At 41.0% G+C, this 26,080-nt stretch overlaps 1 protein-coding gene across 2 annotated transcripts in view; it reads left to right on the forward strand.

The window, feature by feature from the left end:
• The first annotated feature begins 4,222 nt into the window (after positions 1 to 4,222).
• Snap25 (synaptosome associated protein 25) overlaps positions 4,223 to 26,080 on the forward strand; it is a 79,770-nt gene continuing 57,912 nt past the window's right edge. Inside the window, exon 1 of one of the 2 annotated variants that reach the window (XM_052725576.1) lies at positions 4,223 to 4,365. The gene's annotated coding sequence lies outside the window, so the exon portion shown is untranslated. The remainder of the gene's footprint in view (positions 4,366 to 26,080) is intronic. The other variant, XM_052725574.1, reaches the window with a different exon arrangement.

A 26,080-nucleotide genomic window follows, 5' to 3' on the forward strand; every position in this document is an offset into this window, starting at 1 on the left:
TGTGGAAGCATCCAGCCCCCAGTTGTGGGCAATCTTCTTCCATTACACAATGCTTAGTCAGAAACAAAGGATTACTGAAAATTATAGGTGTATAATCTTACTTTTTCTTGGCATAGTAAATCAGAAAGAACTAATATTCCTGGATCTCTCACAAGATATGTCCCTATTCAGATGCCTTTAAGAACAAAGGTAGCTTTTGAATTTAGACTTAGAACATTTCCTTTTTCTGAGAGCAACTGTGTATGGAGATTGGGTTGAAGGTAGGGGGCAACAGGAACCTTCAAAGAGAATGGGGTAAGCAAGTCATGTGGAAAGAAAACCAAGGAAGCAAAAGAGCTCATCTATTAAATATGTGCTCTTTTGCCCAAGGCTTGTGTCCTTCCAAGGCCTTGATGAATTACTAGAAGGTGCCAGGTATATCCCAAAGGAGGACATTGGTGAAAGCATTTCCAAGCTGGGTACTTATAAAATATTTCAGAATTGACTTGGGAAAATTCATGCAATATTTTATAAAACTGACAGAGTATCAAGCTCCCTTCTACATATGTTAAGACAAAAATCATTGAAAGCCTTGATCAGGAACATCTCTCTAGTAAATAAGGGGGATGCTGAAACTCATTACTACTATGAGAACAAGTGACAGATGAGTGCTCTTATGATGAGTGCTCAGATGAATGCTAAACAAGACATTTGTTCAACCCCCTCTAGGGCTCAGGGAACATTGGAGAAGTAAGGATGGAAGGACTAGAAAAGCCAGAAGATAGGGAGAAGGGTCAGAAAATACCACCTACTGGGCAAGAAACAGCCATCAGAATCATGAATTTACAGAGGTTGATGCCTGCACTAGGTCTGTGAAAGAAAAAGCCTGTCAACTGTCAGGTATGAATGGAGGAGGGACTCTGGTGCCCTGTCACTCACTTATGAACTGTTCGCTACTGCCAGCTTCAAAGAACGGAGAGATCATTGCCTTCAGTTGTGTACCCACCGATGACCTTGCCAAGCTCCATTGAACACTTCCAACTCAATGGTCACACAGATAGCCCCTAGTGAAACTAAACGGGCCACAAAACAAAAGCCATAGTTGTAAATTCTAGGGAAGAGTAGTAGGCATATGGGAGAAGGGGGAATTGTAAAGATGATGGGAAAAACATGAAAGAGAATGTGAAAGAGAGGATAATCAGAATACAATATATGCATGCATGAAATTGTCAAACAACAAAAATAACTCATAGAAACTTTTTTTTTTTAAAGAAATGTAGTTGTCAAGCCAGCTATGGATCTTTGGAGGTTTTAGTTTGTCTGTTTTCTATATTTATTTATTTATTTGTTTGTTTACATTTTGGAGTTTTGGAGCAAGGTCTCACTATAAAGCCCAAACTAGCTTCAAACTTAATATATAGCCCAGGCTGGTCTTGAGCACACAATGAAGGGCCTGCCTCAGTCTCCCACTTGGGTATGAATGTTGAACTTTACTTAATATTCCAAGTGTAACAATTGCAAATTAGAATGCTCTGGGGCATGGTATACCAGAGAGCTTTCAGAAATTGCCTTAGCATAGCATAAATATCAACCTAACACAACAGTGAGTTCCTCGGGGTTAGTTACTATACGTACTGGTTTTTTGTAGAGAGGACTCAGAAACAGCTGAATCATTTTGGAGCAAAATGTTTTTCATCTTACTTCTCTGTAAGGGTCAGACCTTTGTAAACCCTGAATAACTGTCAAGCATCATCATGGAAGTTTTTCTTTGTATTACTTTATTTTAATAAAACAATGGAAACAGCCTTGGGGGGAAATCCCCTTATGATATTCAAAGCATATTAAGGACTATCTTGTCATACATAGCAAATTTTTATTTATCCAGTGTCTCTCAGATTAGACCTTTGTGCTCCCCAAGCATGAAGAAACACTCAAACAGCATCATTTTCTAAAGAAGCATACAAATATGAGCAATGCTGTCACATCATTCTGCAGGGCCGATGCTGTTTCCTGTGATGCCCTGAGTCAGTCTGACTCTTTCCTACTCTGTACTTTTTGAAGATGTCAGTGTGAGGAATCTTCAGTTGAAAACTCAGAATACCAAGCAGTTCTCTCCGGTGACTGCCACATCACTTTTGCCTACAGAATGAGGCTCCATCAATGACGTAGTTACTTTTTTTTTTTTTTAATTTGGAAAATCCCCCGCCTCCATTCTAACACAAACTTTCTGCCTGAATGATTTCTAGTCAGAGAGCCATACAAGTATTTTCTTTCCCCTCATTGCAAAGTGGTTTGTTTTTCTCTGCCAACCCTGAATGCTGCTTTTTTTCAAGTCATATCCTAACTGAAAACGATTGCATACTTAAACCTATTCCTGCTAGCTTTATAATGAAAGTAAGAGCTGGAATGATAACTGAGTGAACACCACACATATTTTCTTGTTTATCTTATAGAAATTTCAAATGTTGAATGAATAATTAAGTAAGCAAACTGCAGCAGCAATATTTCAGGAATCTGGACTTACTAAAAATCCAAACACCATAATCATCGCAAACATTAATATTTCAAAATATCCTTTGGATCGAGGTATCTTTAAGAAAAGGCAAATTATGCTCCTCTCTGGCGCAATCCCTTTACAAGTCTTCCGCCTCCTCCCTCTGCTCTCCCTCTTCTCAACCTGCAATAGCTTACAATTAAGCGCTTTATTACTTAAAGCTTTAAAGCCAGCGAGCTATGCTGTGTGTGTGTGTGTGTGTGTGTGTGTGTGTGTGTGTGTGTGTGTGTGTGTGTGTGTGTTGTCGAGAGGTGGGCGTTTGTGCATTGTTTTTCAGACCCAGTTTTAAATGCCTCCCCGCGCTGGGTCTATTCCCCCCCCCACCTCCACCCACCCCCGCCCAGCCGAGAAACAAGGCTTTTCCATGGCCCAAGAGGCCATCGAGTTTTAAGATTGCAAGGCACGACTTCTAATCTCATCCTCCTCCGCGGAAAAGTACAAACAGTTCCTCAGACGAGGTCCCCCACCTCCCACGCGCTCCCCAGCTCTCCCTCCCTGCCTAGAACCCCGACAGCCTCCCCAACACCTGTGAATCATCCAGAGGCTGAACCACCGAACTATTTGCATACCGCCGCCCGCCCGCCCCAGCTCCTGACGCACACACAGCAAGAGAAGACAGGATTATGTTGTTTGGTTATTACTTCTAATCTCTCATCTAACCAGCAGAAGTAGACATTCTTGCTCATACCCGGCCCTGAGCTTCAGAGGGTCAGCCACTGTGAGTGCCTGGGTTTGCGTAATGAGTGACCCTCCAGAATTCTGTCCAGTCTTAGGCATTTTCCCTCCGGGTGTCTGGACTACATGCACCGTCCCCTGGAGATGTTCTAAGAAATCCGAGCATCACCCAGGCCCTGACTGCACATTCAACCGGAAACAGCGTCATCTATTAGCCCTGGGCAAACAACTCTCAACTCAAAGCCCTGCGCCCTGCAAACCCAAGCTGGTAGGGTTAACTAACTCCCCTCTTCCTCTTCCCAGCTCAAATGCTATCTCGGTGATAATTGCTCTGACGTACTTTAAAAGAAAGTGTGAGCCTTTCCCCAAATGGCCACGATTAAATGAGAACTCCAAACCTGCAATGTTGCTTTGATTCAATAATCACTCATAAAAATAGCAACCCAAGTAACCTGGTCTCCTAAGAAGCTGGTGACGGCGGAGGGGGATACCTCTTCGGACCGACCCTCCTCTTTGGAGAAAATAAATCACAACCAAAATCTACCCCAGCCACTCACATCACCACCCCTCCACTCCTCTGCCTTCCTCTCCGGTCTGTGACTCAACCAAGACAAGTCAGCAGGGGAACGCTTTACATATAAATTATGTATTTGCATTATAATTGTATATACACATTACATACATTCGTATATACATACATATATTCACATATGCATGCGCACACAGGCAAAAGCATAGGCCATCAGGAAAACAGTCGAAAGAGGTACGTGTTTTCCCAAGACCGTGTTAAAATGGAGTCAAAAGAATCGCTCCATTTGAATGTTTATAAAAGATTGAAATAAAAAGGGTTGCAGCAAAACGCTCGGGGAGCTGAGTCAAGCACTCCGCACCTCCCGGCTCCTCCCCTACCGCCCCCAGCCACCTTCCTCCCTGCGCCCTCCCCCAACACACTTCCTCCCCGCCCCTCGAGGAGCGGGCTATTAAAAGCTGCTGACGTCAAAGGGACGGCCATCTTTGATGAGGGCAGAGCTCACGTTGCATTGAAGACGAAACCTCGGGGAGGTCAGGAGCTGTCTTTCCTTCCCTCCCTGCCCGGTAGCTCCTTCACTCTTGTGACCCGCAGGGATCGGCGGACAGCATCCTCTGGAGAAGCTAAGGTAAAGAGCCCCCTCCCCAGACCAGTCCTGGCCCTGGATAGCCGCATACACAGAAGGGACCGCAGCTGACAGCCCAAGAGACCCTGGATAAATACAAGTGTGTTGGTGCGCTTAGGGTGCGGTATTCCCTGTGTGCACTCTGCCTAGACTCTTCCCTGGGGCTACATAAAAGTATTTTCGAGGTGAGCTGTTTGGAGAAGGAATGAATGGGGACGCTGCAGATGGAGCGGCGGAAAGAAACAGCGAGGATGTGTGCAGAATAATAACTTATTCTTTTGAAACAGCCGTGGGACCCTCTTCCATCTTGGGATGCAGTTTTGGGATATGTTTAGGTTATTGGGGTTGTAGGTTTCTTTCCCTTTTCTCTGTAGAAGAAAAAGCAAAAGCAAAACACGATCTTGTCGTTCGTTCTAACTGTTGTCTTTAGGACACCGCTACCCAAGGGAGATAAGAAAAGCTGGGTGTGGGCGCTGGGGAGGCGAGAGGAGGAAGGGGGAGTTCCCGCCCTGGGCAAGCTGAGCTGCGGCGGCGACAGCAGCCTCCGTGCCCCGCAGACTTGATTTATGCCGCCTGCCCCATATCAGCCGCAAGCGGGCGGGTGGTGCTGGGTGGGAGAGCCCCGCGGAGGATTGGCGCGGTGGGTTCCCCTGGAGGACTGCGGTGGCCGGAGCTCAGCACCCTGGACAGGAGTACCCAAAGCCCGCGTCGGCGCCCTGACCTTTCAGCACCGCGGACAGCGGTCAGGCTGCAGCGCCGCATTACCTGCTGCAGAGGTGCCTGCCTGGCCAGGGCTGAAGGCCAAATTTTCTCTTTGAGATCCAGGTCTTACAGAAACTCTTAATAGAGCGGGCATACTAGATTAAAAGGAAGATAGAAAAATAAATCCTGTCAACAGGGATTTATTTACAGACAATTGCCTGCTCTCCTCCTCACCTCCCACGTAGCTTCAAGAAATAATAGACTACTTGTAGAAACCTTCTGTATTTTTCCCTGTGCCTTGTTCTAGACAGAAAATAAACACACTTTTTAAAACGGTCACTTATCGTCCATTACGACATGCAAATTGTTAGTTTTTTTGCTTTTAACACAGGGTAGATATGTCTGTTGATATTAGGTAGGCTGGTGTGGGCATATATGAAGATGCTGTTTATAGGACAGTCCCCTCCCTATGTTTTTTATTTAAAAAAATATGGATTGTCTGAACCTAGAATAAATTTTAGGAATGAATCCCTCTTCTTCCTCTATTTATCTTTAAAACTAGGTATAAGCATGCATGCACAGCCAAAAGAAATCTCAATCTCTTTGGCCATGGTTTTGGAGTTAGTATAGTTCCTATCAACACTGCTTAATGTCAGATTGATTGCTTTAGATTTTGACATTAAGAGTGGTCATCCTTGGGAGAACCCAGCCATGTCCTTCAGGGTTATGCAGCTGAAAGAATCGTGGTGCTAGCCTGAAACAGGAGCCTGACCCCAAGATTCACTGCAATTTCCATTATGGCACTGCGGGATTTTGCTGAGGTCATGATAACTATTTTCTTCTCTGGGGCTTAGAGATTCCGCATAAGCAAAAAACATTACAAGGATAAATATCTGATTTAGATTTTCATAACTGTCATGGAAGTAGGAAGCCTAAAATTATAAGCTTTCTGCAGTTGGTAAACAAGAGTGATAGTGTAAGAATATATATCTATATATATATATGTCTTATAACATTATATAATATATGTAATGCTTTAAAGAGATCCTAGCGTGAACCTTTTTAATGACCCCTCCCAGAGGTTTTGAACTGTGCTTATTTAGTCATAACTCCGATCATCTGTGTTAAAGATACGAAAATTCCTTGTCTATGTAAAGGGTTTATTTTATCTCCAGTTGTTTGTTTCTGGGTTACTTTTCCTTTTCATGAAAAGCCATGTGTTTCCATGTATGTACATGCTGATATATTATTGTGTATAGGTGTAAATTGCTTCAGTGGAAAATTATTCGAGATTATGTAGCCGCTTGGGGGTTTATAACTCGGAAATCTTCAGGTATCATAAACAACTACATTTCGTTGATGGAAGGTGGAGGAAAAAACATGGACAGGAGTCTATTTAAATGCTCTAACGTTATAGTGCACTCCAGACAGCTCTGCGTAGTTGCGTCAAATGAAAAGCCTAATGCTGCCTGAATTATGTGCTTGAACATTAGTAATTACTGCTTGATTTATTTGGTAGTGGAAGATGAAGGAAAGGGGTACAGGACTACAGTAAAGCTATCAAAGGATGCAGAGCTGGAAGAAAGAGGTAATATGGACAATTATACAAGTAAATATAGACCATAAACAAAATAAGAAATGAGAAAATAAAGGAAAATGTAACTGGGACATGGATTTAATATTTATATCCCTGACAGTCTTCAGCAGGAAAATAATAAGATTTTTTTCTTTATGTTAAGCTTGAATTTTGAAAATCCAGGACAATGTGGTGAAAGAGACAGGAGCAGAGGGGTATGAGGACAAACCAGGAGACAATCACAAGACTCTGTGATGGTACCTGCTTGTTTGTTTATTGTTTTTTACATTGTGGCATTCCCAACACAAAATAATTCACAATTTCTATAATCCCTTCATGGTAAAACCTCCAAGGAATTGACAATTTTACTTTTATCTTCTAAAATATGCACAGCTCCAAGGCAAACTGCCCCTTAATTAGTTAGAAGCTGTTCCTAAACTCTGAATGTTAACCCCAGAGTAAAGGTTATCAGTTAACAATTGATTGCCCCTCTGGTGACACCCAGCAACTGTGTAGCAGATGGCCTTCAGGAGACCATTTTGGCTTTGACCATTAGTAGAAACAAAAACAATTTAATCAAGAAATTGAAAGAGGAAACAAAAAAAAATTGTGATTTTTAAATGCTGCACTAACTATAAACAATGCTTCTTAGATTGTGAGATTGCTTTACAGCTCTAGAAAGGTAGGGAAATTCATGGTTTTGGCCTCAGCACTGGATCCATTTCTGCAATGTCATCCCTTGCCAGCAAGCACCAACCTAATAGGAAGATATTGATCAATCAGGAAGCACCAGATACATAAATGAACCCCAAGGGGGGTATAAAATTTCATGGTTATATGGTTTTTGACCTCAGTAAGTTTAGCATCTAGCTATCTTCATAGAAATAGTAAGTAATAAAACTTATCACATAATACCAGAATGAAAAAGCAGTAAAACATCAGGAAAAATGAGAGTGTAAGTAATTCATTTCTCAGTAAATATGACCAATAGTAAGGAATACAGTTTCGGGGTAAGGCAAAATTAAAATGGACATAGGACTTGAGCTGGCTTTGGAAGGTTAAAAAGAAATTAGAACGGTCTGCTAAGTAAACAACTTCAAGTTATGTAAGCGAAGCTATCTTTGTTCAGAGAACCCTAAAAATGTCTGTCCATTTGGACGTAGCTGAAAGCTTGTGTAGAAGAATTTTCTAGAATAGAATTAGAGGCCCTTATGGAAGGCTTTGAATGCCAAGTTTAGGGTTAAATATTATACTCTAAAGTTGATTTCTGAGCAGAAACTGATATAAATAACAAAGCAACCAGGTCCTGGCTAACATCCAGGAATTGCTGCTGACAGAGTGGTTTAATCCACATAAGTAGAGGGAAATGTTAATTCATCAAGGGTGATTCATTTAAAAAAAAAAATCCAGCATTTGAACATCATTTACCATCACTCTTTAGGATATGTATACCTACACGGACATGTAGTCCCTGCCCATAAGCAAATTGTAATTTCCATTTTCCATATTTAACTAGAACGAATTATTTGAGATGAGCTCATGCTAAGGAAATTAAAAAGCAGGTCAGGAACCAGGTGATCCTTGGTCCTAGACGGTACATTTGAATAATAAACGTGGTGTAGAACTCTCTCTCCCACCCTCTGAATATTCTGAATTGGCAAATGCCCTGAGTGAGGGGCAGGGAGGGGTCAATTCTTCACATGTTTCATGCTGCATGACAAATAGAACCAGTGTCTAAAAATGGGGGCCGGGGAGCTGGGATGAACTGAGGTGGAGGACAGAACACATTTCTTTTCCAGCTAAACTGGCTGATTCTTGCTGGTTCCCTATATCCCAGAGCTAGGTTGAAGTCTGAACTACATGCATTCCCCTTTTAACCTTGTAGTTACTACTCTCACGGTAGGACCTCAAAATTCCAAATACTGACAGAAACACTAAACCAAAATAGCCAACAGTGCCATCTTTGCAGAGGAAGAAATAACAGTTACAAGCATAGATTTTGTTACTTTCCTTCTGACTATGAAATGTGAGGAGATTTCCCTCTTTTGCTATTTACCAAAACATTGGCAGGACAAGTGTGATGGGGTAATGGTTTGACCTCCAGGCTCACTGCCCAGGGGAAATTGAGGAGGTGGCGTCATCTAAGCTTTAGGAGGAGGTTGTCAAGCTGGGTCCAGAGGACCTTTCTCAGGTAAGAGGAAAGGAAGAAATGAGTCACAATGTCAAGAAAGCAGGTGAGTGGAGAAACTGGTTCAAAGAAATTAGTCTTATGAAAGGCAAGAGACTTCCGAATTGCTATTGTTGGTATATTGTCGGTATCACTGTTTTCTACATAATTATCTTCATTGAGATTGCTGCATTTCTCCCCATAAAAAAGTTCAAGTGGATTCTGATTTTAAATGAAGTATGCAAACTACAGTCAGATGTGTCAGATGTAATACTAAATAGCATTTAGTCAGTCATGAATTTGATTTAAAAGGACAGCGGTACATGAGGCAGTGGCTAATCTGAAGTACTTTGGGGGGTGGGGTGCCCTGGGCCACTTCTGCTGCTAGTTCACCAAGTGTTGGTAACAACTTTGTAGCCAGGTTACTCTTATCATTTTGGTTTTATAGGTGAGGTAGCTGAGGTAGAGCCAAGACAAGCTAAATGATGTATCAGAGAGCAGAACCAGGAATAAATATAGTCAGCTCGACTACAGAGCCCAGGCTATAAGGTAAATGGAATGTGTTACTTCTTGTATCATCGCTTTCCCTACTGGCCAAATGAATCACAGTGAATATATATTGATTGATTGGTAGATAGAAGACAGACAGACAGATGATAGATACATAGATAGATAGATAGATAGATAGATAGATAGATAGATAGATAGATAGACAGATATACAATATATTGATTGACTGATTGATTGTGTGCTAGGGATTGAACCCAGATAATTGAGTATTTTTTTTTCCCATCTTTTCCTCCTCATTTGGATAGCAAGGCATTCCTGTGAGGATGCTGGTTGGGAGTCAGGAGCCCCACTGCTATCCTGAAGCAAGTGTTTATAATTTCCTGTTTCTGAATCAGTCTTTTAAAAACTCTCTCGAGCACTATAAAACTTGATCTCCTCTTCCATGGGCTGTGGCGGTCAGTATTGCTGCCATGCTGATGCAGTTGAAATCCCCCAGCGACGTGTGTGGGTCTCAGAAGAAAGGCTTTCAACTCCCATTGTCCCAGCAATGCTGTGGTTACCAACCTGCCTTCACAGATCATATGATTCATGCATCCCTGGTATCATATCCCTTTCCTAGTCCCTTTTTATCCCCCCACAGAAACATTATTTGATATCATCTTTCTAGCCAGACAAGAAATCCTGGCTTTTGCCTCAAAGCTCTGTTCTACATTGTTACTGCTTTCATTGCCAGCCCTCCTTAGATTTATAGTCACCTGGTATATACTGTATTCGACAGCCTTCCCAAGCATTTTTTAATTCCTTTTTAAAATAAATCATTTTTAAAGTTTCATTTCACGATTCTGCTTTGATCATCTCCCGTGTTTTACTTAAGGCAGTTTATTGGCTGTTAATTTCTAACTTTTGCTTTTCATCCGCCACTCAGAAGAGAGAAGGAATGCCTATGTAGAATTTCTGAACTGCTAAGTATTTAAAAAGTAATATTTCTGTATGACCTGAATCTCATAATACTGATAATCAGTACAAAAACTGATCACAAGGGCTGAAGTTATAGTTCAGTGGTTGAGCACTTGCTTACCATTTGTGAGGCCCCGGGTTCTAGCCCCAACACACAGAATTCACATACCTCAGAAAAGACTGCTTTTCGTCTTTATAATCGACTGCAGATTGCAGTGTCGTTTCATCCAGGTGAAGTGTTACAAGGCAAGAAGAGATCAGATTGTTTGCTTATTTGTTTATTGCTAACTCACAAACATTAACCTTATCATCAATTAACCTGCTGTTATAATCAAACTTGTATCCCCAACAGAGATGGGAGAGGGGAATGCTGCTTAAATATTAGTGTCTTCTTTTCAATGAATCTAGAGAATGTGAATTTTCGATGTTTGCTTGGGGTTAATGCTAAATGACTGCTCTGCTAAATTTACCAATTGTTGTTTGATCAAAGAAAAACATATCTGACCCTTTTGCTGTTGTTGTTTTGTCCTGATAATCCCAAAATGGACGGATCTGTACTGTCTGCTGACCCACTTCTTGTCTTCCAAGGTGGTCGGTCCAGTTTTGTACTTCAAGGGTAAGGGGACTTTCTTCCAAAGTGACAAGTTCTACAAACTGACCAGCTGGGCTCAGCTTCCCTTTTCACTTCTGTTATTCATATGACACCAGTTCTAGATTTTTGAACTTGAAAGATGAGGTCCCGTGCCTGCAGGCTTGAATCAGTAGTTTCTGCCTTATGCTGGGCAGCATGGGAAGAAATGAAAGCCTCTCCGATGCCCCCCTGAGGCCAGAGTTCAGCCCTGCACTGCTGCCTCATTTCTGTTTTAGAGAATGCTCTCATGAGCTCTGAGAGCCTGGCAAACTGGACTGGATTCCCTTTCTATGGAGAGTGTGGGGTAAGCTGTTGATTGCCTTTATTTATATATCTCTGTTGTGCAACTTCAGAAAACACTGATTGGAAAAATGTGAAAGAGTGAATTCCTTAAATTCCCCTGCAGTTAGTAGAGGTTGGTCTGGTGGCTAGCCATAGACAAATCATACTGTGACTTCTTTATTGGTAAATGGAAAGTGGAGGGAGATAAATAACAGAAAGCCTGCTGGGAAAAACATCAGTAAACTGTTTTTATATGAGGTAGTCCTGTCAAATGTTCTTTATTTTAATAAGAAAGTTCATTATTAACTTCTTCGTGAGAAGAGCTTTACTAGGAATCAAAATCATATTCCTGATTTATGTTTGAAAACTTAATGAATATAACAGGCATTTCTAACATGACTGTCTATGAATTCCTCAAACATCATCAGCAGTTACTATGACACTTTCATTCATTCATTCATTCAGCAAATATTTTCTGAATAAGCTGCCATTTACCCAGAAATCTCTGTTCTGATTCTGTAGATACAACAGTAAATAAGTATGTTTCTGCTCTCATTATGACAGGCTGAGGATACCCTATCCAGACAGTAGTATTTTAGGAGACATGTTTCAAATAGGATCTTTTTTTAACACAACTTAGAAAAGAACTTGGGAGGCTATAAAGATGGCTCAGTTAATAAAGTGCTTGCCTTGCAAACACAGGGACCTAAATTCAGTCTCCAAAACCCACATGAAAAACACGGAATGGTGACACATGCTTGCAGTCTCAGTGCTGAGAAGACAGAGACAGGAGAACTGGGGCTCACTGGCCTGCTAGTCTATCCTAATTGATGAGCTCCAGGCCAATGAGAGACCCTGTCTCAAGGGAGGCAGATGGCATTCCTGAATTTCTGGCATTCCTGAAGTTGTCCTCTGGCCTCCACACATATAAGCACCCAAATGCACGAACAATCATGCATGCCCAGGCTCGTGGGCACGCATGTACACACACACACACACACACACACACACACACACACACACACACACACACCACATTAAAAAAAATTCAGCATAGCAGTTGATCTGATCAAAAGTTTTCTTGTACTAGTCAGTACCCATCTTCAGCAAGATTACTGTATCATGAATGAAGATATCGATAGGTTTTTCTGTACCCCTATAATAGGTTTCCCCACTGACGTAATAAGTCAGATCAAGCTGAATTAAAAAGTAAAAGACCAAGTTTATTTGGGCAAAGCACTCCCAGGTGACTTTCCAGCCCCCAGAGATTGAGGGGGCGGGGAGAGGGGAGTAGGAGAAAAATCACACTGCTGATCTAAAGGAGATGGCTTAAATACCCTGTAGGCACAGGGATGATGATGTATCCTCCACAGTGCCCAATTATGACACTTTAGGCAGGGTCTTGAGCAGCTAGCAGCTTCAGGGGTTGGGGGAGCCACTGTTTCCATGGAACTGAACTTTTAGTGACTTTTTGTTGTTGTTGTTGTTGGAAATTCTCTGAGGGCGGAGTTTGGAAAGAGAAAAAAATGGGGGGCTTTTGCAGAAAGCCAGCTGGAAGTCCCAGCCAAACATATATTAAGAAACATACTTGGTCACCTAGACTAAACAAATAAGTAAGATATGACTGCATAAATTAGTATTCATTTACAAGGGAATCACTAGATGCCTTATTTATATCCCTTAAATATAGTTTTGTATTTCAGCATCCATCTTCATAAGGATATCTCCCTGATTAAATCACTTCTTACCAAGGAAAAAGAAGGAAGTTAAAAAACATGACATCTCCTAGGCCAGAAAACTTACTCTCCATTCTGAAATTCATGGAACAAAGCAAAAACAAGGTGACCAAGAGAGAAAATGCAGTATTTTCGTATCTTTGTCCCTGGGAAGCTCCCCATTATGGGCCATCACTCAGAGATTCAGAATAAAGTAGTATATAGGTTAGCTCCCCAGCCCCTATTTTTAGAATTTGACTTCTGTTTAACAGTGTTTCCACCTTCCGTGAAAGTTTATGGCATAGCTTTATAATTACCTACCTATGCATTTCTCTTCCTTAGTAGAAAATGGAAGCTCTAGAGATCAGAGACAAAAGCTCTTGATTCCTTAGTTCGCTCCATGCACCAGGTATGTAGGAATGAGTGAGTGACTGGGGATATTCCCACTTCTTTATAGAGAGATGAATTCCACCCATTTAAGTTCTGCCTTTTATTGACCAAACATTTCAATCAGGAAAAGTGCAGTAATTTTTCTGTAGCCCTGCAAGTAGATTCATCCTAAATGTTGGAATAAAATTGTGTATGAAAGCAGTGCTTTGGCTCACCCCCAACTAGCTACCAAACTATAACAAATAGTTCAATATTCTACTATGCTCTTTTATCATCTATGAGCCAGGGGTTAAAAATGCTAATGAAGAACAGAGAATTCTCAAGAAAAGTAATGCTAAAGGCAGAATTATATTCAGAGATTAAAAGCCATTAACTAAAAGTGATTTAAGTCATTTTCTTATAACAAAACAAAGCTGTTTAGCATAAAAATGCATACATTTAAAGCTCTCTATCATTCATTAGTATCAAATGATATTTTTAATCATTGCCCATACATACACTAAGGCATTGATTTATGTTTTTGGCCAGCCCTTGTCTTCAGAACCACACACTGCTTTATTAAGATCAGCATGGTATATACATGCTATCCATGTTGATTTGGCTCTCTGTAAAATGTCCTCTAACTTCCAGCAGCCAGCATCTTCTTTGTTAAAAGGGGAAAACATAGATTTCAGAATGATGTAGTATATCAGCCTCATTTATCGTAGGAAACACAATGTATATCACCAACTGAACAATGAATTGTGTACATCTTTTCCTCTATACTGTATCATGAAATAAGTTTAAAAAACTAGTAGACAGTAATTCTGTACTCTATTTTCTGCAGAATATACAGACATTGTTACTGAATGACCACAAAGACAATAACAAATAATTGGCTAAATGCCTGCTACATACTGTACTCAACTCTTGGCTTAGGTTATTTCACATAATCTCTCTGGAAACATCTAAACTGTTTGGAGCTCAGTCCATGTTTTACATTTTTCCTCTCTACCCAAGAGTTTTCCACATTTATACATAATCCATTGAGACCCTGTAACACAGTGGTTCTCAACCTTTCTAACACTGTGACTTTTTAATACAGTTTTTCATGTTGTGGTGACCCCCAATCATAAAATTATTTTCTTTGCTACTTCATGACTAACTTTGCTACTGTTATAAGTCATATTGTAAACATCTGGTACACAGGATAGCTGATATGTGTCCTCCATGAAAGTGTTGTTTGACTCCTCAAAGGGGTTGCAATTCACAGATTGAGAACCACTGTTCTAACAGAAAGCATGCTGCCCTTGAGTCAGCAAAACACTAACAGTACAGTCTTCTGGGCTAAGTTGGGTGCATATGACAGTGTGAGTGACCAGAGAAAATTAGAAGTTCTGATGAGTTCACTGAGCTCTGGATAGATCAGCAGAGGCTGCAGAACAGCCCAACCACTGAGCTGTATGACCTTGAACAACTCACCTGAACAGAACTGAGCTTTGGTGTTCACACATGTTAAAAGAAAGTGAGGGCTACTATGGACATCAAGTGGCCCTATGGAGCTTCTGCTGTGAGTACAGTTACCTCTAGCACTCTGAAAGGGGAAAGAAGATTTCTTGTGTTCCATTAGCCAATGTTTGCCATGGCATATTTCTCATGTTCTTTATTGCAGGTCATCTGAAGAGGATATGCTTCTTTTCTTCTTTATTGTGTTGTCTTTTTAGAGAACCAACAAACAGGTCACGATATTACATTACTTTTTAGCTTTAACAGCATGCATGATAAATTGGGAAGATGTATCAGGAGTACTTGATTTTTCTATTTAGGGGAGGATTTTAAAATGCCTTTGATAGCATCTCTGCTTTGGGAATGGCCTCATGATTCTTAGAATGATGTTTAGATACCCAAAGAAGCTCAGTTTTTATTTAACAAAACACTAATCCCCCTCTTGCCTTATGCATTGGATTTTAAGGACCCTTGAGGAGGAAAAAAGAAAATACAAAAAAAAAAATTGTTTTCCTGTATAAAAGAAATGTACTGCAAGCTATTCAGTGAACAGTTACCAAAACTACATCTGTTGGTACTATTTTGTACTCACTCACCTTTCTGCTGAGGGGTGTGGGGTGGGGTTAGGTTTTTTATCAGATATCACGTGCATGTGTATGGTTTTTTGTTATGTGCATACAATATACAAGCAAAGACATGTAAATAATTTGGTACCTGATTCTTGCATATATTCAAAACATTTAGCTTCATAAATAAATGTTAATAAGCTAATAAACATAAAATGCACATAGGCAAGGTTTTTTTTGGGTTTTTTGTTTGTTTTTTGGTTTTTGGGTTTGTTTGTTTGAGAACATAGGCAAATCTTATGTACAGCAAAATGCCCTAAGGTTGCCTACACAGTAAGATTTCCTGCCAAACACGGAGAAGATTTCCCAAGATATTGTATGCAACAATGACTTCCAGTCTGCTTTGGGAAGAAACTCTGCAGATCTAATCCTATAAGGCAAATAATCCTGCAGGGAAAAGTTCTTAAGGCCCCTATTATGTTCACACTAGTATCTGCTGTGTGATAGTTATCATAGTCCTATCTATTGTAGTTAGCTTTAGATTTAATCTCTATAGCAACATACTGAGTGGTACATTCTATTTTCCACATTTACATAGGATAGTGTTTGGTTGAGATATTTCTAAGGGTCTTAAGGTGTTAATTGCCACCCTCCTCAACATGAAGGAGCTTATACATAGATAAGGAGGAGTGACTAAAACAGCTGACGTTTTGTTTGAGCTAGATTTGGAGAGAGATAGTGGTAACAGCCAAAGTCAAGTTACCAGACTTCCTCCCCCTTTCCAATATTGGAACCTGTAAGAACAGAGGGTTGCAGAAATATGTGAAGTCAGACAGAGAAGCTAGAAAACCTTGGGTCTGACTCTTTGGAGGAGCAGAACCAACCTGCTTCAGTGAGCTTACAGTTTTGAGAAGCAGAAAATTTAACTTGACTGTGGACATGCAGATCTTAAAGAAAAAGTCAAGTGAAAGCCTGTGTTATGATGTTCACTGCCTGTTGTTTTTTTTTTTTATCTCACAGAGCACTATAATGATGGTGCAAGGGCCAAATAAAGAGTGGAGGAGCTGTTGAAAGCTATCTCCTCAATACTAGTCATGCCAAAGAGTGGAGATCCCAATCTTGTGAGACAGGATGAGAACTGATGCGCTCTTGTTAGGGAGAAAACTATTTCCTCCAACTTCTACTTCTGACTTAGTACTAAAGATGCTGTTGTTGGGTAGAATGGATTAAAGGATAAGGAAGGTATCTGTCTACAGGATAAGGACAGGGGCCAGAGGTGTGTGTATATGATGGGGGCAGGGAGGCAGACTCCTTCTCAAAATTGGTTTCTTGTAACACTGGCTATATTCCAGAAGCCTTCCCTTAAAGCTAGTTAAAATTTAGAATCTCAGAAGTCCTGTTCCTCCACCTACAGTCTTGCTTGCAGCTTCTGTAGGATTCAAGAAAGCAAAGATGCTCCAGGTATGACAGCTAAAGCAATGCCTACCTGTCACTGCCCCTCTTGCCTCCACAATAAATGGCCTGCTTCCGAGTAGGATCTATGAGTTTTAGTTTTCTACCTTGGGTCAAAATGCCAATGGCCCTTGGAAAAGGGATCCTCATGCCTCATATTTCTCTCCCTTTTTGCCTTCTCTTGTTTGGAATCATAGACTTAAAGATCTGGCATAAACCTGTAAATTTGTATTTTTAGAAAGGAAGAAATCCCATAGTCCAGACATAACTGCTCACCTTGGTGGCTAGTGAGTCCTGAAGCCAGTACTCCTACTGACTCACACATCAGTGCTTCTTTACTCCTGGCACTCTGCCTCATCTCTTCTAGATTTCCAATCTTAGGCACGACTTTCCATTCTTCTGAAGGGAATCTCTCTACCCATTTTTACCCCAGAAGTTTTTGGTCTCAGATAGTGAACAACCTCAAAACAAGATAGAAAATTTGCTATGGTTTAAACTGTCAAACAAAGTTGCGTGAATAGTTGTTTTCTAATCAAATAGTGATTTGAGTGTTGCATATGGTTTTTAAAAGCAAATGTAAATTGGCTTTGATAAAAGAGTTATTTATTGGTTTAAACGTTTTTAAGTAAATGTTGAACAGTCAAATCACAGGAAATAATGAGAAGACAATTCAAACAACCAAAATGAGCATTCAAACACTCCCCAAATAAATGATCTCTCCTCCCACTCCTTCTACCTCTTCCCTGCTTTTTCTCTAATTCTCCCCTATCTGTCTCTACTACTTTATGTACATTGAATTATCTTTCTTTTGTTGAAACTACTTCCTGCTTCCACATAGTGCAAGCATGGCATGATTAAATACTCCCTGTGGACCTACCACAGACAGGGGCCTCTGTCACTTGGACTCTATGTTCCAGATTCTCTCAGAATTCCTGTGATGGGTCCAGCTTGGACTAGGTGTCCAATCAAGTGAGACAGTATGAAGCACCATGGAAATGTATTACAAGTTAGAGCTACACAGTTTAATCAAGGGATGGAGCCAGTTTCAAGTCAGACTCTATGGAGCTGTTGGGTGTGGTTGCTCAAATCTGTAACTTCAGTACCCAGAAGAATCCTGAGTTTCAGTGATAAATAATAAAATCCTATATTTTTTTAAAGCACAGACATATAAATGCCACCCCCCCAAAAAAAAATAGGTTGAATATAACATCTTCTGCTTTAGTGGAAAGAAATTGTGTTAGAAAACTTAACAGTTTCAAAGACAAACACCTTTTACATCCTCTTGAATTCATACTTTGTGGTTCAATAGGATAATCCTTCCTTATAAAAATTCATCAAATACTTGTTGTTCCTCCAGTACATTTCAGGCACTGTTCCAAGCAATGAGAATAAACAGAGGACACAGCATCATAATAAAACCTACCTTCTAGTAGGTTGACAATAATTGACAATGTTGTGAACAAAAAAATACAGGACAGGGGATAGTCTAGTAGCACCACAGGGTAGAATGACAGTCTAGAAAGGGTAAAGACAGGATTCTCTCAAAGGTGATGCTGGGCACTTAAGCAAAAAACAAATCATCTCTGGGCTCAGTGATGAAGTAGTCCCTTCGGTATCTGATTCCATCACTGACCACCAACAAGGCCAAACTAGACTGTTATCTGAACAATATAGATTCATTTTCCCATTGTTGTCTCTTTTTTCTCCCAGATTCCAAGACCAAAGATACCTATTGCTACAGGTACAGAAAGAAAATAACTATAAACTCTCTATGGCCCACAGTGGCAGGGGAAGAGATAATCTGGCCCCTGGTCCCAGTCTTTCTTCCTCAGGCTCATTTTTTTTTTCTTATAATGATCATATTATGGGCCCAGATATATTGACAGATGAGTTGGGACAAGTATAGCCTCTGTAGGCTGAAAGACTCTGATTAACACCAAACCTAAAAGCTTTGCACTGAAGATTAAATTAAGTAGCACATTTTTTGTTAAGCCTAAGCTTCACACTTACACTTCTTCCTATAGCCGTTAATATATGGGCATCAGGAAGGCATATATAGCCTAGTGGGAAAAGATGCTAATATGTGCCCCAACCAGCCATAATATTCAGCTATGTCAAAATTTCCTTAGATACAAAGGGGGAAGGTAAAGAGATAACTTCCTGTATATGCATCTACTAATTAGAACTTGTTTCTCAGTCACCAAAGGGGACCTAGGTAAACTTGAGTCATCTCTGGCCCAGTGGGAAGGTAACCATTAAGAATTAGCATCTAATTGGGTGATGGAATGCAGGAATATACATAGACCATAAAAAGAAAAAACTGGTTCTAAATGTGCACATAGACTACTACGTGGTACCACTGCACCCACAAGCTGAACTTCTAGCTCATGTCCTAATTTCACTTGCTCTAGTCTCTTTTTGCTCTGATGTTCTAGGAGTCTAGTCTGTATTTCCTCCTTCCTTCCTTCCTCCCTCCCTCCCTTCTTTCCTTTCTCTCTCTCTCTCTCTCTCTCTCTCTCTCTCTCTCTCTCTCTCTCTCTCTAACTTAACATTAGTCTCATTCCTCTTTTAAATTAACATTAGTTTCAACTTTGGTTTCCTAAATGAATTTTTAATGTATTATTAAAATGGGAGTTAGTTCTTCACCTCAAAGCTTGAGATTCCACATTAATAGACCTTTCATGTGCTATATCTTCCCAGTCTAAACTCTGACCCAGTAAATCAGAGCTGGCCTCTTGGTGAAGTGGATAAGGCCCCTTTTTATCACTGCTGACATACTTCTTTTGTATTTGACAGGTTAGTGATGCAAATGAACTACACCTTCTATAAGCAGACTTGCAATTTATCAGTTCACTTACCAAACAATTGTACTGGTTCAGCATGCATCCATTTAATGATAGTTGCTTCTTTTTACTAGCATGTTTTCCTACTGTGATCTAATTTTGCAACTTCATGTAAGCTCTGTAAAGAAAGATGATACTTATAAGTACCTTGCAAGTATAATAATTGGTACATAAGAAAGTTGACTGCCCTGAAAAAGATTACCTATGTAATCAACACCAGAGCCTATTTGAGGATGCAGGTTGACCAGATGTCCAATTCTTGTGTCTTATTCCTATTCCATAAATAGAAAAAACTGATTCATCAGCTTGATAAATATAGACACTTATTTTATTCAGCCAATAATAGATTTGCAAACTCTTTGATCTGAGTATCTGAAAGTAGTATATTTCCTTTCTTATTAACACTAATTCATCTAATATACTAGTATCTTAGTATCTTCTTAGTCTTAGTATCTTCTCAGTCCTGTAGATGTGAACTTGCTTCCATTGCTTACCAAAATTATTAAATTTTTTGTGCTTCCATAATGTTCTAAAATCAGGAATGACTAGGGTTTTTGCATTTCCTTTTTCTTGTGAATGTTTTCATAAGTTATATCACTATTTTGAGAAACAAGGTTGAGCAAGCAACCTGCACTAAATAGACCACCAAGTTTTTATCTGAAAAGAATTGCAAAGGATTTAGCTTTTTGTTCTTTTCCACTGGCAGTGTGGTTTGGTCTATGGGTACCTTTTGAGAGATACATGTTTTAATATACATAAAGCAAAACACATGAGGTTATTGTCTTAGTTACGGTTTTTATTACTGTAAAGAGACACCATGATCATGGCAACTAGTAAATGAAAACATTTAATTGAGGTGGCTCGCTTACAGTTTCCATTATCATCATGGTGGAAAGTGTGGCAGCATTCAGGCAGACAGTGCTGGAGAAGCTGAGAGTCCTACATCTTGCAGACAACAGGAATATACTGAGATGTTGGGAAGTATACTGATCATAGGAAGCCTCAAAGTCCTCTCACACAGTGACACACTTCCTCCAACAAGGACATACCCACTCCAACAAAGCCATACCTCCTAATAGTGCCACTCCCTATGAGATTCTGGGGATCAATAACATTCAAACTATCACAGTTACATACAAAATTAATCATATTGAAATATAATTATCAGAATACTCTTCAAGGCAAATTTGTGATAGTGATATGTGATCTCTTCAAAATTATAGCACCAAATAGTTATAGTAAGTTTAATTACTACGATAAGTTTAAAGTACTAGTGAGAGTGTAAGACAGTTAAAGATTCTGCACCAACTATAAAGTGATATAAAGCCATCTGAGGTGACTGGTGACAAATCATACCAAGCCCTCTGTGTGGCAGGGTAGGAGGAAACCAGCTGTGCAGAAGGAGAAGACCCACACATTATCCAGGCATTAGTAATAACTTGGAGACCCTGAACAAATATTGTGTTGTGGAACAAACCATCCTAATATATTATGACTTGAAACCTCAACCATCTCTTATTAAGTATGTTCATTAAGTACATAGTTCTTCAGGCAGATGCTTGAGTAGCTGAAGCATGTGTTCACTTCCACGTGGGTGGTTATTGCTGGCTCTTAGCTAGGGCATCATTGGTGCCAGAATCATTTGCCTCCCATGCAAAAGGCTAGCCCTAATGTTCCATATGGACATAGTGGGTGTTGCAGAGTTCTTCAAAACAATGAGAGAAGGTGGGCAGGGAGTAGGGAGGCACCACCATGTATTAAAAAAAATTCACTGTCTGTTTAGGCTACATGGGTTATTCTATTGAACCAAAGAAGTCACATAGCTAAGCACAGAGCACATGTGGAAGGAGGAATTATAGATACTGGGAAGAGAATGATCATAGTCAATTTTTACACAACACACATATGTGTGTATAATGCTGTGCACCAGTCCTGAAAGCATGAGAAAGAAGAAGTTTTGTATTGGCCCTAGCCTAGGCATGGAGCTTTGCCTGTCCATCCCGAGACTAGACATCTTCTACTCAGTTACATAAACCAGGAAATTTAGCCAGGGATCATTCTTATGTTACCAACACAAACTTTCCAATGTCTTTCCAGTCACAATTGGAGCCCTAAGTGAAAGAATTGGATGTCTTTTACCCAAAAGGACATCTGGAACATGAACCTTGTCTTTCCAAGGAAGCTGAGCCATCACAGACCCAAATACCATGTAAATTCAGGAGGCAAAAAAAAAGGAGAAAGATTTTTTTCTCCCTCAGAACATTGAACATTAAAGATGAGTATGCCTCTCTGGTTTTGAACTAGAAAAATAAATGCAAACACTTTACTGTTTTGTGATATTTCTCTATCTGATGAAATTTTACTTACACCTGTCTTGGTAAAAGCAATTGCAGTTGAAGTTTTTTCTCTGTCTCTCCAGACGTGTCTCACATTCAAACAAGAAAACCATGGTTTCTCCTCTAATTATAGGAACCACCTATAATGTTAGAAACAACTCTCAGCCAGCCCTCTTCCCAGCGAGCACCAGCAAAGGGAACCCCAAGGGAGGAGGCACCAGAAAAGAACCCTGAAGGCTTTGCAGCTGTGCCACTGCGTCATGGAAAACAAGCCAGGCAACTGACTGGAAGCCCTCAGAGCACTCACCTATATCAGTCCATAGGGTAGCAATGAGCAGCCAGCTCACAGGGCCACCCTGCCAGGCATATTCCAAGAGTGCTCGATCGAAGGCTACATGCTTTTTAGACTCAGTTCTGACACCAGATGGTTGATCCCTGCAGATCAACCCCTGGGCAGATGGTCTGACTACTTTTTTCAGGTCCTGTACCAATCCAAAATCAAAACATAAAGTCTTCTTAATTATTTAGTTAGAATGCTGTGTTACTCTGCCTCCATCCAGAAGCAGAGCCTGCTTGAAGACTGTGGATACCTGCAATTAATCTGGGCAGTGGTTTTAGGTTTTAGTGCTGGCAGGTGAGGAAGGAATTTAGATGAGTCTTCAAAGGGAGCTGTGCAGAGGTCATTGATGAGCAGGGTGACAATTGCTGAGGCCCGTTCTAGCTGGAGGCCCCTTCTGGGAGAGAGTATACAATATGTGCAAATACCTTACATGAACCACAGGGAAGTGAGAGTCCTGTGCAAGACTAACTATTACTATTACTAACAGCTGCTCCCTGGGGTTAACCCTGCCCCCAGCCTTGTGAGAAGGTAGGCTACTCCTAAAACTAAGAAAACCCTAAGACTGACTGTGCCATTTGCAAGAGGCAAATAGCAGCAGAAGCTCTCAGCATGTACAAGAATGGTGGATGGTGAGGGACATAGGTGACTATCAACAAGCTGCTGCAATTTTGCAAATGGTTATGGCGAGATACCCCAAATATCCCAGGAACCATCTCCAACTTTGGGATGTTGGCATCTTAGCCATTCATTGATTCAGCACACCGTCACTTGGGCTCCGAGCTTGTGTACAGGGAGGTACAGTACGTTGCCATATGCCCCTCACCTTTAGAACGGCAGAGCCGAGACTCCTTATAGGAGCTTTCTTCAGGACCTAGTTCCGGCTGTAAGCCTGGTCCCAGTCCCAGTTAGGCAGGGATTCTAGTCTCCTGCCGATGTCAGCCACAGCTCAACCTTGCTTATCCCTGTCACCACCGCCATTTCTCCAGATTTTTTCCCCCTTTCCCTTCCTTATCTCTATTGTTGTTGAGTTGGCACCAAGGAATTCACTCATGTCTCTTGGGTATGCCAAGCTCTCTCCAGCACTGACTGGTCCTTCTCCTTCTCCAGAAGCTCTTCCCTTGGCACTGTGTCTGCTCTTCCAAGTTGATAACATCGTTGAATTTCTGAGTTCTTAAACACTCTCAAACACCCCTATTCTCCCCTCCCTCACATCTGTGTTCCCTCTGCTGGCATGTTTCAAACACGGAGGCAGGAGCTACGGTGTCTGACATTTGAATAAAGAGGAATCAGAAAACCATTTCTCTGTGGCAATTTTCAGTTAGAAGGCTGATTTTCCCGGTGACTCTAAAGCTTTTTTTTTTTTTTTAAAAAGTAGCAGGCCGATATGTAAGTCCAAGATCAGTGTTGTTGATATTGTAAAATGGTATGGGGCACAGAGAGAGGTTAATTAATTCTAGCCTGACAACAAAGAAGAGAAGCATTGTCCTCAGGGTCTTGAAGAGGACACTGCAGCTACCAGCCAAGACTGTACTGCCCAGGTGCCAAAACCCATAAAGGGGATGGGCAGGCATGGGGGATGCTGGAAGGCTCTGTGGTACATCCCATGTAGGCATGGGAGATGCTGGAAGACCCTATTGTACATCCCATGTAGGCATGGGGGATGCTGGAAGGCCCTGTTGTGCATCCCATGTAGGCATGGGAGATGCTGGAAGGCCCTGTTGTACATCCCACGTAGGCATGGGGGATGCTGGAAGGCTCTGTGGTACATTCCATGTAGCCATGGGAGATGCTGGAAGGCCCTGTTGTACCTCCCATGTAGGTATGGGGGATGCTGGAAGGCCCTGTTGTACCTCCCATGTAGGCATGGGGGATGCTGGAAGGTTCTGTGGTCCATCCCATGTAGGCATGGGAGATGCTGGAAGGCTCTGTAGCCAGCACCAGCATCAGGGAGTGGCTAATGTACTCTACCCCTCACAGGCCCCACACTGAAAATAAAGTTAGGACTCAAAGAACTGGGACATGGCTCAGTGGTAGAGCACGTTCACAGCATACACAAGACCCTGGTGTGATCCCTGGCACAACAAAATGAAGAAAAGAAAAACCTAAACAAGTGGGACAGAAGTTGTTGATGGAAAATACCCTGGTATAGGTCAAAGAGTGACAAATCTACCATTTAAATGACAAAAAAAGAAAAAAAGGAAGTCTAGAGTGTTTTAACAGAATGCAAATATTGGGGATGCCTTTAGACCTGCTTTAAAACCCCAGCTTACAACCCTCTCCAGGGAATTTTTGAACCTCTCAGAATGTCGTGACTCTTCTGTGGCCTCAGGGAATAATTGAGCGTATGTGGCTTAATGATGGGAACAAGTTCTGAAAAAATCGGGTGTTCTCCACCGTGTGAATGTCATAGACTGTGCTTGCTCAGATCGATGGAGGTTAGTCACTCTAAGTAGATTCTTCATGAAACCAAGAGACTTGATATACATGGAATGGACAAGACAACATTGGGGGGTAACAGGGATTATTATTGTTATTACACAAGTGGTTGGTTTTGTATGGTGTTAGGAATTGACCCTCAAGGCCTCATGAATGCTCGAGAGGTACTGCACCACTGGGCCATCCCCATGCTCCAGAATATTGTTTTAGTCAATACTTTTCATAAATGGTAGCATACTCTAAGGTAATGATAGGAAGGATAACACAGTGAATAATATGAACAAATGGCATGTTTATTTATTATCATTATCAAATAGTATTACTATACAGAAATATGTGCTTTGGCCTTTTCTATTGCTGGTAGGCCACTTAGCTTTGTTTACATCATTGCTCTCACAAATATTACCAGGTGAGTACCCACATTAGTATAGATAACATCATTCCATGTTAATTCTTCAACTCCATTATAATGAATGTGAACCCAGGGATACATGTGGTCTGTTATTGGCCACAACATCACTACTCTGCATGACCATATGTGAAATTCACAAACCTGTCAATGGCATTTCAACTAATGGCAGTATTCTGAAGAAAATCCAAACAAGAACAGAATGAATGAGGGGACACTCTAGATAAGAGCAGGATTTCACACAGGTATTCTGGCTTTGGAGCTTAACTGAATTCTTCCTAGGCCCAGATATACACACCTTTTAATTTTTTCTCACTGTTTCTATTTTTATTTTTGGAGATCAAGTCTTGCTATACTGCCCAGGCAGTTCTCAAACTAGTGGGCTCAGGCAGTCCATCTGAGCCTCCTTGCCACCTGGAAGTCCAAGCAGATGCCTCCATGCCTAGCACTGTCCACTTTTGAAAATACAAAGTGGACTTAATTTGGTGGCTGCAGGCACTGGTACAAGCATTAGAGAAATACTTTAAAAGGAAATGGCAATTTTTCAAATGTTCCCAGACCCTAAGCCAAGTGCACTAAGTATACAGTCATTCCCACACTCATTTAGATTAAGTGCAATGGAAACTCAAATTTTCATTTAGAGATAGGAAAACTGAGATTCCATGAGGAATGTATCAGAGATCTGATTTCCTTCCCTCGTTGGTCCTCTAGAGCGGGTTCCTAGACAGTGCATGCTGCTTGCTACCTTAGAGCAGCCTCGGTGCACATGGCACAGTGAGAGGCCTCCCAAAGCCTTTTCAGCTGCCAGCCTCCTCAACTGCGTGATTTGGATGTTTGCAGGCCAGCTCCACCTGACTGCCTGAGTTGGGGCCTGCGGCTTTTTTTCTGACTTTGATTGCTCAATCTGCAATCATGATCCAA

Source organism: Peromyscus californicus, unplaced genomic scaffold (genome assembly GCF_007827085.1).
Source record: "Peromyscus californicus insignis strain IS unplaced genomic scaffold, ASM782708v3 Scaffold_7__1_contigs__length_154581171, whole genome shotgun sequence".
In the NCBI taxonomy this organism is placed as follows: domain Eukaryota; kingdom Metazoa; phylum Chordata; class Mammalia; order Rodentia; family Cricetidae; genus Peromyscus; species Peromyscus californicus.